Genomic DNA, 13,314 nt, shown 5'->3' with positions numbered 1-13,314 from the left:
CTAACGCTTGGAATTGGATGATATTGTGTAAGACTTGAGATTGGATTTGAGACAGCTTGAAGACCACAACTATGTATTATAAAATTGAAAAATGATTCCAATTGATAAGGTTGGTGAAATTTAACATCAGAGATTTAAATTTCATGATTAAATCAGATGGATTAAAAATAAATAAATTATTAACGTAGTTTTTGTGCTTAATATGTATTTTATTGAAGTACGGTTATGTTGAGTTGATTAAATTGACTCAGCCTCAACCCCATTTTTAAGAGTAATTTCTCTAAAACAACAACAACAAAAAAACTCTTGTGAAATGGATTTAACGGATTAATTTTGTGAGGAATCTATTATTTGGGTTAATCGTAAAAAAACTATTAAATTCATGATAAAACTATTACTATTATAAATATGGACAAAATTTTCTCATCTATAGAAAAATTGATGGATGTATCGCAAGAGACTTACTCCTAAAACCATGCTTAAATAATTAAAGTTTGAAATCCATAAAATATTATATGATCCTTTTTTATTTACATGGGAGGTAATTTTTTGGAGACGAAAAATAGAATAGAAGTGAGGGAAAAGAAAAATGTTGATGCCATCGAACAAATACATGTGATAATAAAGGAGAGATGTTTATTGTTTACTGGGTTATTATGGTCCGCTTGATAGGTGTGACGAGATTAATAATATTAAGATTATGAACGAGATTGCAATGTGCTAAATAAGAATATTTAGTACAACTCAAAGATAGCATACATGTTTGGTTCGTGTGTTTGTAACTCGGACAAGGAGTGTGTAATATAAACAAATTTTCATATTTGTCCCTTGACCAATTCTATTTTACTAAATAACTGTGGTTCAACACATAACAAAAGAGAATGCAGATGTCCATTCGACAGCATTTCTTCATTCCTTAGTTCCTGTCACTCGACGATGGACGTTGGAGAGTCGAAGAAGTTTGCATTTGGAACAAATCCACAGCAAATCCGTGGATTACGATCGACACAGGTGAAACCCCTCTACGAATTAGTATGCTTGTTACTGTAATAGTTGCAGATCTGTAAGATCTTCGAAAATTTTCTTGTTCACTCATCCTCTTCGTTATGCCTCAGATTTCTTGGTCAGTTTGTCGTTCATTCCCTGGTGGACATAGTACAAGCTGCTAGGGCACTGCAAATCAAAGGCACCCACCACCTACTCCAGTTTCAGAATGAGTCCATGGTGATTTATGTAAAAGGGGTTGGCAAGATATACCGTCATTGGCTGGATTTCAAAGAAAAATAGCCGCGACATCCATTTTTTCAACCATGCACCCATTCTCACATTTGGGACCAAACACATCGAGAAATGAGAAAACATAAGTAGGGGAAAGGGTAGTTTGGACATTACTTCTCTTTTTATCGGTATTGTTCAAAATCGGACTACTAATACATGGGGTCCTCCCTAGGATTTATTTCCCCATCTTTTCAAGGACAAACAGTGCAGATATCACGGGCCTTGGGTTATCATGAGAGAACCAAAAAACGAGTCAAACGCTGGACTATAAGCATTATCCCACCACAATCCCATGAACCAAAACACAACGTAATATGATATAAATACTTTCACCTTTGGAAGTTGGAGTTGAAATCCACCTACCACAAATTCCACGTATATAAGATATGAGCATGCTGACGGCTTCAGAGGAAATTCGCCACCAGCCGCACTGTTTCTTACAATTTCGGGTAAGTAAATGCTTCTGTATGCTTCAATTTTATGCTATATATGCTGGCATTTTCCGCCCGTGAATCTCTTGTTTGTTTCTGTATTTACATATGTGGGCGGAGCTTTTCTGTATTGACATCATTTTCTTGTAACGAAGGAGATTTTTTGTGATGTTTTGACCTGATTTGAGGAAAATTTGGTTTTGTTTTGTCGTGTTGAGTGATGGATTTTTTTGGTAAATTGGGCAACTTTTGTCTTTGGTTTTACTGCTGTTTTTCATGGGTTCATCAAACTTTTCTACTTTGGTTTTGTTTTTTAATGTTTGAATGGTGTTGATCGTGAGTGTCTTGTATATTAATTAAAATGGTGATCATTGGAGTGAAAAAATATTCGAACTTTGTAGTTTTCTAGTGATTATTTTTCTGGTGTATATTATAAAAAGTGAAATCTCTGATCGTGCGTGTCTCTAACACTGAAAGAAAATCTTGACTCAAAATTTCTTGGGATTGAGTTGTTGTATGGTGATTGGTAAATCAAAAATTTCCTTTTCTTTGAAACTGATTAGTGTATTTTGAAAAAATAGGAGAGATACATGGAGGCAAAAGTTTCTCAGAGCTTACAATTGTCTGCAAGAATAAGCTCTGAAAAGATTGCAAGAAAATCAAGTAATTATTTGCAGTTTTTGCGAAGAATTGGGGATCGAAAGTCGTATCTGGATCCTGCTTCTGTTAATCTGCTGGCTAGAGAAGGAAGAATTCAGGGCCCAATTGTGTTAAAGGTTTTGTTCTCCACTGGAAATGTTCCAGGTGATTATGAATAAATGTGTTATCATTTGGTTTGAAACTTGTATGGACCACTGTTATAACAATATTGTTTTCTTTTTGTTGCAACATCAATATTTCATAGTTTAAATTTTGCTGCTGATTGTAACTACAAAATGATTTCAATCGGATCCTTCTGGTTTTGTTGTTCAGTTAAAAGAAGATGACTTGTCTAATTATTGTAAAGTGATTCATTAAAATTGGTCAATTATGTATTCTTTTTTTTTTTTTTTATCAAAGATTACCTGAATGGTTGGCAGAGTTGATAAGATGAATAACATTTTAGTGTCATCAGTTTGAGAATTGAAGCAAACAAGTAATATATTTTCCATATATGCGCGCCTATTTTGTACCCTTCTCACGCCTGAAAAGATATTAAATCGTCTTTCAAATTATTGAAAGTAAGTGCCATTCTTTGGGGACAGTAACACATTGTATGGCTGGGAAAACAGTTTTCCCCACATTTGTTTGCTTTGAATTTCAAGCTTCAGAATTTCATCTTCTAAAATAGTAGTATTTAGAATAAAATAGTGAAATATGTGATCTTGATTTAGTAGTCAACATTTTTTATATTTTATTGAAAAAAGTCTCTGTTTTGCGGTATAGATGATATAAAAGTTAACATTTGTTTACTTCAAGCATATGTAAAGACAAATATTGCAAATATTGTGCAGTGACAATGTTATGCAGCATAGAGTCATATGACTATTACATTGTATTTCCACACATGAAAACTATATCATAGGAATGTCATGGCTGCTTGAAATTTCAAGACTGTGAACTTCATATTGTTGATATTTGGGAATAATCTTATTTGCTTGTGTCGAACCATTTCCTACGTTTTTTTTCCATCCCGCGCAGTTCTTTTATTCTCTCATAACTTAGCTCATCGTCAATGTTGAGTAAATACATAATTTTATCTTCTATTAAATTGTTCATGTATGTTGAAGTATGCTTCTATCGGATTGAATAAGAATAGAGAAGAGATCAGATCAAATAGTGCAGATCAGATGAGTTCAGTGATCAGATGAATTCATGGTCAGATCAAATACTGAGATCAGATCGAAGTGATGATCAGATGAGTCTTTGGATGAGTTCATGCAGATTGATTGCTCGAGTACTGTGACTTGGTTAGAAGTTAGGTGAAGTGTCCGAGAAGCTGGAATCTTGAAGGCAGATCAATGCAGATCGAAGTACGAGAGCAGATCAGACTGATGAATGAAGGCTTATCGAGTTGGACCATGTTGAATTTATAATTGGACCGTAAGCTGGTGTTGCCCTAAAGCCCAAGATGAAAGTCGGTTTATTTATTTATATAAGCAGATGGAAGCTGGCCGCAATGAACATAACATAAAATCAAATTCTTCAGAATATATTGAGTGAAGAAAAGAGAGATTTCGGAGGAAAAAACTTGGGCGCAGATTGAGACGGGAAAATTCAAGGATTAAAGCTTGAATCGTGTCTGTATCTAGCATTAATAGTTTTCTGTTCTATCTCTGTAATAAGCTCTGGTTATTGAGCTTGGATTTGTTCTGTTGGTGATTAATAAAGTGGTTGTGTTGCTCTCCCGTGGATGCAGACAAATTCCTTGCCGAACCACGTAAACACTTGTTTCGTTTATTTGCGTTCGCGTGAGTGTTGAGTTTGATCTGTGTGCGTTGGTTTTATCTGTTCACTGGGATTATGTTCTTGTGTATTCGTTTGTCTGGTAATTCTCGGAATATTGAACTCTTACGGATTGATTCCTAACAAGTGACGCCGTATGTGGAAAACTAAGCAAAGATGGTGGGATCAATGAAGTTTGATATTGAGAAGTTTACAGGCAAGAACGATTTCTCGCTCTGGAGAATTAAGATGCGTGCAATCCTGATACAACAAGGATTGGTGGAAGCTCTTAAGAAGAAGGAGGAGATGTCTGATGATATAAAGAAGAAGGATGAATTACTCGAGAAAGAACACAGTGCAATTATTCTCTATCTGGGTGATAGACCTCTTCGTGAGGTGGACAGAAAAGAATCTGCAACGGCGGTGTGGCTTAAACTCGAGAATTTATACATGACGAAATTCCTAGCTAACCGTCTGTACATGAAACAGAGGTTGTACTCCTTTGTGATCAAGGATGAGAAGAACCTTGAAGACCAGATCAAAGAATTCACCAAGATATTGGATAACTTGGAGAATATTGAAGTAAAGCTTGAGGATGAAGATCGGGCTTTGATACTTCTGAATGCTCTTCCAAAAGCGTATGAAAATTTCAGAGATTCTTTGCTCTATGGAAGAGAACAGACAATAACCTAATAAAACTTCTATGTGAAATAGAATAACGAAAACACAGTAAGGAGAAAAATAATGTTGAAGCCAAAATCAAACGAGCAGCACACTTCTTGATCTCCAATCTTCAAGTGTTCTACACGGCTTCAAGTTTGCACAGCTTCAACTAAGCTTCAGAGAGATCTTCAGCTTTCGCACCATGTACGTACTTAGGTTCTCACGTATTTTTCTCTCTATCAATCTCCCTTCCTTGTGTACGCCTATCTCAAATAAATAGACCAAGAATCTTTCTTCAATATGTTTTCTTGTAGGCGTAGGATTTCTTTTATTTGATCATATCAAATCTACACAAATAAAGAAAGATAAATATTAGATATGCTCATGTCCAAAAAAAACAAAAGATATTAAATAAAATCTTTTTAAAATTAAGAGATTTTAAGAAATAAAATATTCTTTTCAATTTGAATTTCAGGTTTAATTTACTGTTTCCATGACCTTGAAATAAGAAATGCCAAGATTCGTTTTTGACGTGCCCTGCCTGGATATATCTATTATAGTCATGTCCCATATCAATAGCAGTTTGTTACCTCTTAAATCTAAATCCTCTCATCTCTTGGAAACTTTAAAATAAATTTCATAGATCATGTCCACTATGCGCTCTCACTCACTTTTATGTTTCCGTTTTCGTAAGTTCCACTTGAACCCATCTGATCTATATTCTCCATGCATGAATTTTTCATCCCCTTCCTCTCTAAGCCGCACTTACACGCGCGTCAACCCCACACTCAGATTTAAAAAGCCATTTTATGTTTAAGCTTTTGATCGACTCTTTGAAGACAGTCGCAAGCAAAAAGCTCTCACCATTACTAATCACTTAACACATGTCAAATCCACTAAAAAACCTCAAGCATTTGTTCATTCCTCATATCTCATGGTTTTTCAGACACCCAAATCAGATCATTGCTTTATATCGATCCCAAGCTGCTTCTATTTGATGTTGAAAGGATTCTTAAACCAAAGCTTGTATATTTTCAAGAACTTGGTGTCTCAAGTCCTCATCTGGCTAAGTTCATTTCCAGAAACCCGCTGCTTCTTGCTAGCAGTTTGGATAAAAAGTTGAAGCCTGGTATCGAGCTCATCAAGAAAATTCTTGAGCTCAACCGATCGGACAACAGTAAATGTAATATTAAGGGAAAATAAGTTTTTTGGTCCATCAACTTGTCGTTGTTTTGGTTTTGGTCCATTAACTTTTTTGATGTGAGTTTTGGTATACTAACTTTGCATTTTAAGTGTTTTTTGGTCCAACTGCATATATGTCAATTTTTGATTGGTCCATAATGATGACGTGGACCAATCAAAAGCTGACACGTATGCAGTTGCACCAAAAAACACTTAAAATACAAAGTTAGTGTACCAAAATCCACATAAAAAAAGTTAATGGACCAAAATCCAAAGGGGGTAAAGTTACTGTACTAAAAAACTTATTTTCCCTAATATTAATGACGATCTGTTTCATATCCTCTGCGGTACTCTTTTGCGATTGGGGACAAATCAACATTGCTATCCAACATCAAGTACCTGGAAAAATGTGGTATCGTCGGATCTCAGTTGATCTCTCTTCTAAAGAATGACCCAAGGCTCTTTTCTATGTCCGAAACCAAACTCAAAGCACTCATCTCAAGGGTTACCGAACTAGGATATATTTGCCATGGGTTCGAGAATGTTGGTTTATGGTGTTTTGGCTTGTTATGGTAACTCGACTGAGACTCTCAATAAAAAGTACGACTTGTTTCAGAGCTTCGGATTCACTGAATGTGAACGCAAAGAAATGCTTGTAAAATCACCCATTCTCTTCAAATCATCAGAAGCACGGTTAAGGCGGGGAATTGAGTTCTTCTTGAATACTCTTAAGCTGAACAAATCCGTGATTTTTGGATCTCCATATTGTTTGATGTGTAGCATGGAGAAGAGAATATTACCTCGATATAGAGTTGTGCAGGTGGCGAAATCGAAGAGGCTTGTAAAAAGATTACCGAGCATGACAAATATATTACGCTGGACAGACAAGAAGATTATGGAGAAATATATTTTGAGGTTTGAGGATGATGCTAAAAAATTGATGTTAGCTTTCGAAGGATGCACAATTAATTTGCCTTTGGCTGGACATTACGGCCGTCATTCAAACGATTTATTTTAGTGCCAAAAATTTCAATCTAAATTTTGTTTCAAATATGGTTTAGAAAGAGTTTACACAAGTTATTTGTTTCATATTTTTTAGTTCAATTGTAAGCTATGACTTGGGCATTTCAAGTGGTTGAATGAATGAAAATGAGATTATTACTTCAAAAAAAAAAAAAACTGGAAGTTGTATTATATCTCTTATTTCATAATGCATCGACGTTTAGAGTAATAACCATTTTGGTGGTTTTTGTATATTTTAAAAATATCCCTTTCATTCAATAAAAATGGTTATTAAAATATGTTTTAGTAAACTCTAAATATAATCAAATAATTTTTTAATCCTTAAATAGGTTGCATTTTTTTAAAAAATAAAATAAAATAATTTGTGATAACTTTTAATATTATTTAACACATTATATATTCGGACACATAAAATAAAACATGTTTCAAAAATAAATGTAATAATAATTTACATAAGAGGAGTTTCTCTTCTTATACGATTTCACGAATTTTTATATGTGGGATGAATTAATTTTATCCATATTTATAATAAAAGATTATTCTTAGTATTAAAAATAATACATTATCACGAGTGATCCAACTAAGAGATTCGTCACAAAAAATTTACTTGTGAGACCGTCTCACGAAAGATTTTGTGTAAGGTTATATACTTATTTATGAAACATATAAGAATACAAACATAATTTCTTGAATTTTTTTAATTATTTTATGATTAGTAAAATTGTAAAAGAAAAATATGATTATATAATAGATGATTTAAAAAACGACATTATGCTTTGAATGGTTTTAGAGGGTGTTTGGGAGAGATTATAAGTTTTTGAAAACAGCTTACAAGCTGTTTTAAAGCTTATAAGCTATTTTAATTTGTTTGAAAAATTTTTTGTCAAACAACTTATAAGCTGTAAAAATAAGATGTTTAACAGCTTATAAGCTGTTTTTTTTAAAAATAAGGCCATCCTTACTTTTTGTAAAAAAATTTATTTTGATATTTTACTTCTCCATATTATCCCTATATATTTTATTAAATTCTCACTACGCCCTCTTCAATTTTTTGTACATAATTTTTCAAAAAAAAATTAAAATTAAAATTAAAAATAGTTTTATTTTTTAATATATATTTAACATTTATGATAAATTTAAAACTATTTTTTTTATATATATTACTATTTAAATTACTTTCATAGTATTTTATCTATTTTGATAATTTCAATAATAAAAAGATTTTGTAATACAAAACACATCTCATCCAAATACCTTAACAATAACTTATTTTTAATAAGTTTAATCAAAAAGCAAAACGTCTCATCCAAATACCTTAACAATAACTTATTTTTAATAAGTTTAATCAAAAAGCCTCTTGCGCCAAATTTAGAAAGAAAATAATTTTTTGGTTCGTGGGTAGGGCAAAACGAGCTGCAAAAAATTCGAAGTGAAACTTGAACATGCGGCTACGGGCGCGGCCCACGTTTGCTTTCGCCACAGTTCAATCGTTTCGGGTACGTATTTTTTTCTTTATAGATTCAGAATTCCTTTGTGGATTTCTCATTTCTGTATTTATTCATTGTAAATCTTCATCTTTGTATGATGGAGTGCTGCATTTTGTCTTGGAATATGTCTGTTGAAAAATATTATGCCTTCTTGGGACTCCTCGTTCTAGGATTTCTTGTGTTTCTGGCGTAATTTATGTTGGGAGGCTCCAGAGGGTTTCTAAAATGTTTTGAGAAAATTCTGGAGTTTAGATTAATAATCCTGGATTGGTGGTTGTTCTAATTGACGGTTTCGATACATGTTCTGATCACATGAACGTTGCCGAAGAAGTTATAAACTTTGTAATCAGTGCTTGTTTCAATGTTTATGTAGTCTCGGTAGTTCTGTTTTTTTGCTCAAGTGGGAAACTTTGTGATGAAGATAAGAGTTTGCTATTCTATCTGGACAAATGGGAAATGTGGAAACTTCTAGTTTTTTCATGCTATGATGTTCTATTAGTAGTGGTCAAAGTAAGCGAATGCACCTGAGATTAAGATCTACCACTTTTAGTTAAATCATATGGGTCAGTACTAATAACTAGCTGAAAGTAGTAATGTCGTGGATTATACAAACTAGACGTCGGTTCCGACTTCCGAAATTTCATCTATGGTTTTGTTTCTAATTCTTTACACGTGGTTTGATGTATTTGTGACATTACAACTGCCCAGCTTGGTTTAAGTGGATTTTGGTTTGGACAATTTTTGAACTTAGTTGTAGCCTTTTCTTTTGGTTGTTCAGGTGATTAACGGATATTGTGCTTCTGGCAAGAGTCGAGTCTATCTTGATCCGTCGTTTCAACTTCCTATCTTTTTTACCACTTTCCATGACCTTGAAATTATAAGTATGGCTTAGCTTTGTCTTTTCTTGTGCCGAGCTTAGATTTATATTATAGTTGTATTAAGATATACCAGTTGTTAGAATCTAATTCATCTAGCTCTTGGAAACTTTGAAGTAAATTTGAGAGTTCATGTCAACTCTTCGCTCTTACTCACTTCTGCCTTCCCATTTTCGCAACTTCTGCTTGAACCCCACCAACCCATTTTTCCCTTGTATTGACTTTTTATCCTCTTTTGCTCTGAGCCGTACCTACACATCAACCACGAACTCAAACTTAGAAAACCATATTTTACTCAAATTTTTGGTCGACTCTTTGAAATGTCCCAAAGAGAGAGCTCTCACCATTACTAGCCACTTGTCACATGTAAAATCACTTGAAAAACCTCAAGCAGCTGTTCATTTCTTTAAAATTCATGGTTTTTCAAATACACAAATTAGGTTGATCATAGTTGTTAAGGGCGCAAGGCGCACTAAGGCGAAAAGGGTCCTGGAGCCTGAGGCGCAAGGCGAGGCGCGCTCCTTATCGAAGCAAGGCGCAATATTAATTTTTCAAAAAAATATATTTAATATTTAATGATATTATATGACAAAAAAAAAACTATTATTGAAATAATTAATCTAAGCAAAAATATATCATTTCACAAAAATATTTATCTATTACTTTATAGTAAACCATATATTTTGATAATGCATTAAGAAAACCTTTCATTATTCGTATATTTATGTCTTACTTTTACTTTTTTAATCCAAAATACTGATATATTATTTTTAGTATGTTGTGTGTAGTTAAGAAAACCGTTATTACTAGCAGAATTTTCTTTACTTTTATTTTTCTTTTTTACCATAATAAGTGTAGGGATTTTCTCTACTAACTTAAAATTAGATTCTAGTTTAATGAAGATTGACAATTTAAATCCTAGTTTATAGTTGTTATCAATCTATCAATAAATGTAAATTTGAATATTTTTGGAAATAGAACCTCAATTTAATGTTTTTAAATTAAAAAAGGGAAAATATATGACTTTCCTTAGGACCTTTTATTTTATTCTAGGGTTTGATGGACTTTCCTTTCTTATCTTAAAATTTAAAACACAAAAAGATTTATAAAAAACAGAAAAAAGACTGAGGCGCGCCTTAGGCACGCCTCAGGCACGCCTCAGTGGGCTTCTAAGGCGCGCCCAGGCGCAGTGGGCTTCAAAGGCGAGCCCAGGCGCGCCCAGGCGCAGGGGCTGAGCCTGGTGGCGCCTCTTGCCTTGAGGCGAGAGGCGCTCGCCTTTGACAACTATGAGGTTGATGCTCAATAGCTGACCCCAGATTCTTCTACTTGATGTCGAAAATTTTTTTAAGCCAAAGTTCATGTATTGTCAAGAACTTGGTATCCCAATACCTCATTTGGCTATGTTCATTTCCAAGAACCCAATGCTTCTTACTTGCAGTTTGGATAAAAAGCTGAAGCCTTGTATCGAGCTCATCAAGAAAGTTCTTGAGTTCATCCGATCTGATACCAATAAATCTAATATTGATGATGGCATGTTTCATATCCTTTCGAGGTACGCTTGGGTGGTTGGCAAGGATTCCAGATTGCTATCAAGCATCAAATATCTGGAAAGTTGTGGAATTGTAGGTTCTCAATTGGTCATGATTCTTAAGAACAAACCGCGGCTTGTTTATATGTCTGAGACCAAACTCAAATATCTTGTTTCAAGAGCCACCGAACATGGATTCGTTATGGGTTCAAGAATGTTGGTTTATGGGGTTTGGCTTGTTATAGTAATAGCGCTGAGACTCTCAGTAGGAAATACGAAGTGCTTCAGAGTTTTGGTTTCTCCAAATGCCAATGCACAAAAATGCTTCTCAAGTCACCCAATCTCTTCAAATCGTCAAAAGTGCGATTAAGACGTGGAATTGAGTTCTTCTTGGACACTGTTATGCTCGGAAAATCCAGGATTGTTGATTGGCCACAATATTTGGTTTTCAGCACGGAGAAGATTACTTCGATATAGAGTTTTCAATATCCTGAAGTCAAGGGGGCTTGTAGAAAAGTGACTGAGTATATCAACTTTGTTATGCTGTACAGAACAGAAGTTCATGGAAAAATATGTTATGAGGTTCCAGGATGATGCTAAAGAATTGATGTTAGCCTACGAGGGGCGCCTTTCAGGATCTCGAAAAGTATAGATATCGAATGCGAATTTTCATAACATCCAATACTGATATCAATGTGTTATTTAGGTAGTGTTTGAGAGATTTTTTAAGAAGCACTTCAAATAATAATAATAATAATAATAATAATAATAATAATAATAATAATAATAATATATCTATATATCCATTTATTATTTACGAATGATACTTGTTTTTTGCCCACAAGTTAGACTTGTTTCTTGAATTAGATAGAAGCAAAATAAATTATGAATATGCCCAACGTTTATGTTTGAATGCAAAAATTTGATTTGGACTGAGAGATTGGGATCAAAAAAATATTTTTGAAATTTTGAATAATTTTATGTTGTGTGCAATTAAATTATATTATCGGTAAATTGCTGAAAAATCTCCAATACAAACATGTTTTGCTCTGCACTTCCTAGCCACTTTTTTGTACCACAATGTTTGTTAATTTGTACCACATCTTATATGGTTTTGTACCACATGATATATGATGTTGTACCACAATTTATGACTAGGGAGCCCAAAGCAAAACATGTTTGCATTTGGGGATTTTTGGGCAAATTGCCCTTATATTATATTTGTTATGCAATAGAAGGGTTTTTTTTTTAAAAAAATATAACAAAGTATTGAAAAATCAAAAACTTTAAAGAAATAATTATGAAGGGGAAAATTAGCATTTTGGTCCTATATGTTGGCTTCTTTTTGGTTTTGATTCTGTATATTGGCTTGTTTTGGAAAAGATCCTGTAGCTCTGGATTTTTTTTTGGATTTAGTCCTACATGTTGATTGTTTTGGTTTTGGTCCTATAAGTTGGTTTACTTTTTGGTTTTGGTCCTATACAAAGTCATGTTTTGGAAAAAAAAGTACAGTAATTTGGATTTTTTTTGGATTTGGTCCTATCAGTTGACTTGCTTTTTTATTTTGGTCATGGAAAAGATACGATTTTGACCAAATTAAGCTCGATTAAGTTAGAATAAGAGTCTATGTTTTTTATTTTAAAATAATAAATTAAATTTAGAATTTAGATGTTGACTTTCCAACTTCACCGCTTAAGCTTTTAAATTTAGAATTTAGTTTTTTAGCTAATTTTGTTAATTTAGGTTGGAACTTATTTATGTCATATGATCATTAATAGGTGCTAAGTGGGAGACACTTAGTGCCAAATAAATAAAAAAATCGAAGTTACAATTGAGAACAATATAAATGAATGTTTGTTTGTTACTTTTTAAAAGAACAAAAGTATGTTACATTTAATATATTAAATTAACATATTTTAGATTTAATTAAATTATTTAGATTAAAAAAAGTTTAAGCGTAAAAAAATATTTTTTTTATTAGGTAGTTGTAATTATCTCAAACCAATAAGCAGATAAAACATGAAAGAATAAAAAAATATTTATTATAAAAATAATTAGAGATCAACTTCTAAATTTCAAAATATGATAACATACAGGACACAAACCAAAAAACAAATCAACTTACAGGACCAAAACCAAAATAAGCCAACATATAGGACTAAATCCAAAAAAAAAAAATCGAGTTACAGGATCTTTTTCAAAACAAGCCAACATACCGAACCAAAATAAAAAAGAAGCCAACATACATAACCAAAATAATAATTTTCCCAATTATGAAGCGTGGTTCAAACTTTAAAGTTCAAACCCTGCTTTCTCAAACAAATAAGGGGCTAGATTTGAAACCCGCTTTAAGCAAATCTTTTAATTTTTTTTTTGTTGTTCTTTAAATGTTTTGTAAATTATTTATATTTTATTTAAAAATG

The 13,314-nt window shown here is 32.9% G+C and overlaps 1 long non-coding RNA gene across 1 annotated transcript; it reads left to right on the top strand.

Moving 5' to 3' along the window:
- The first annotated feature begins 893 nt into the window (after positions 1-893).
- On the top strand, positions 894-4,766 carry LOC140867088 (uncharacterized). Its single transcript, XR_012145040.1, has 3 exons — positions 894-1,011; positions 1,116-1,727; positions 2,291-4,766. It is a non-coding gene; the product is annotated as an uncharacterized lncRNA (long non-coding RNA).
- The last annotated feature ends 8,548 nt before the right edge of the window (positions 4,767-13,314 follow it).

The sequence above is a fragment of the Henckelia pumila genome, chromosome 4 (genome assembly GCF_033568475.1).
Source record: "Henckelia pumila isolate YLH828 chromosome 4, ASM3356847v2, whole genome shotgun sequence".
Lineage (NCBI taxonomy): Eukaryota > Viridiplantae > Streptophyta > Magnoliopsida > Lamiales > Gesneriaceae > Henckelia > Henckelia pumila.
Note: the sequence above shows the minus strand (reverse complement) of the source record. Positions and strands in the feature narration are given on the sequence as shown.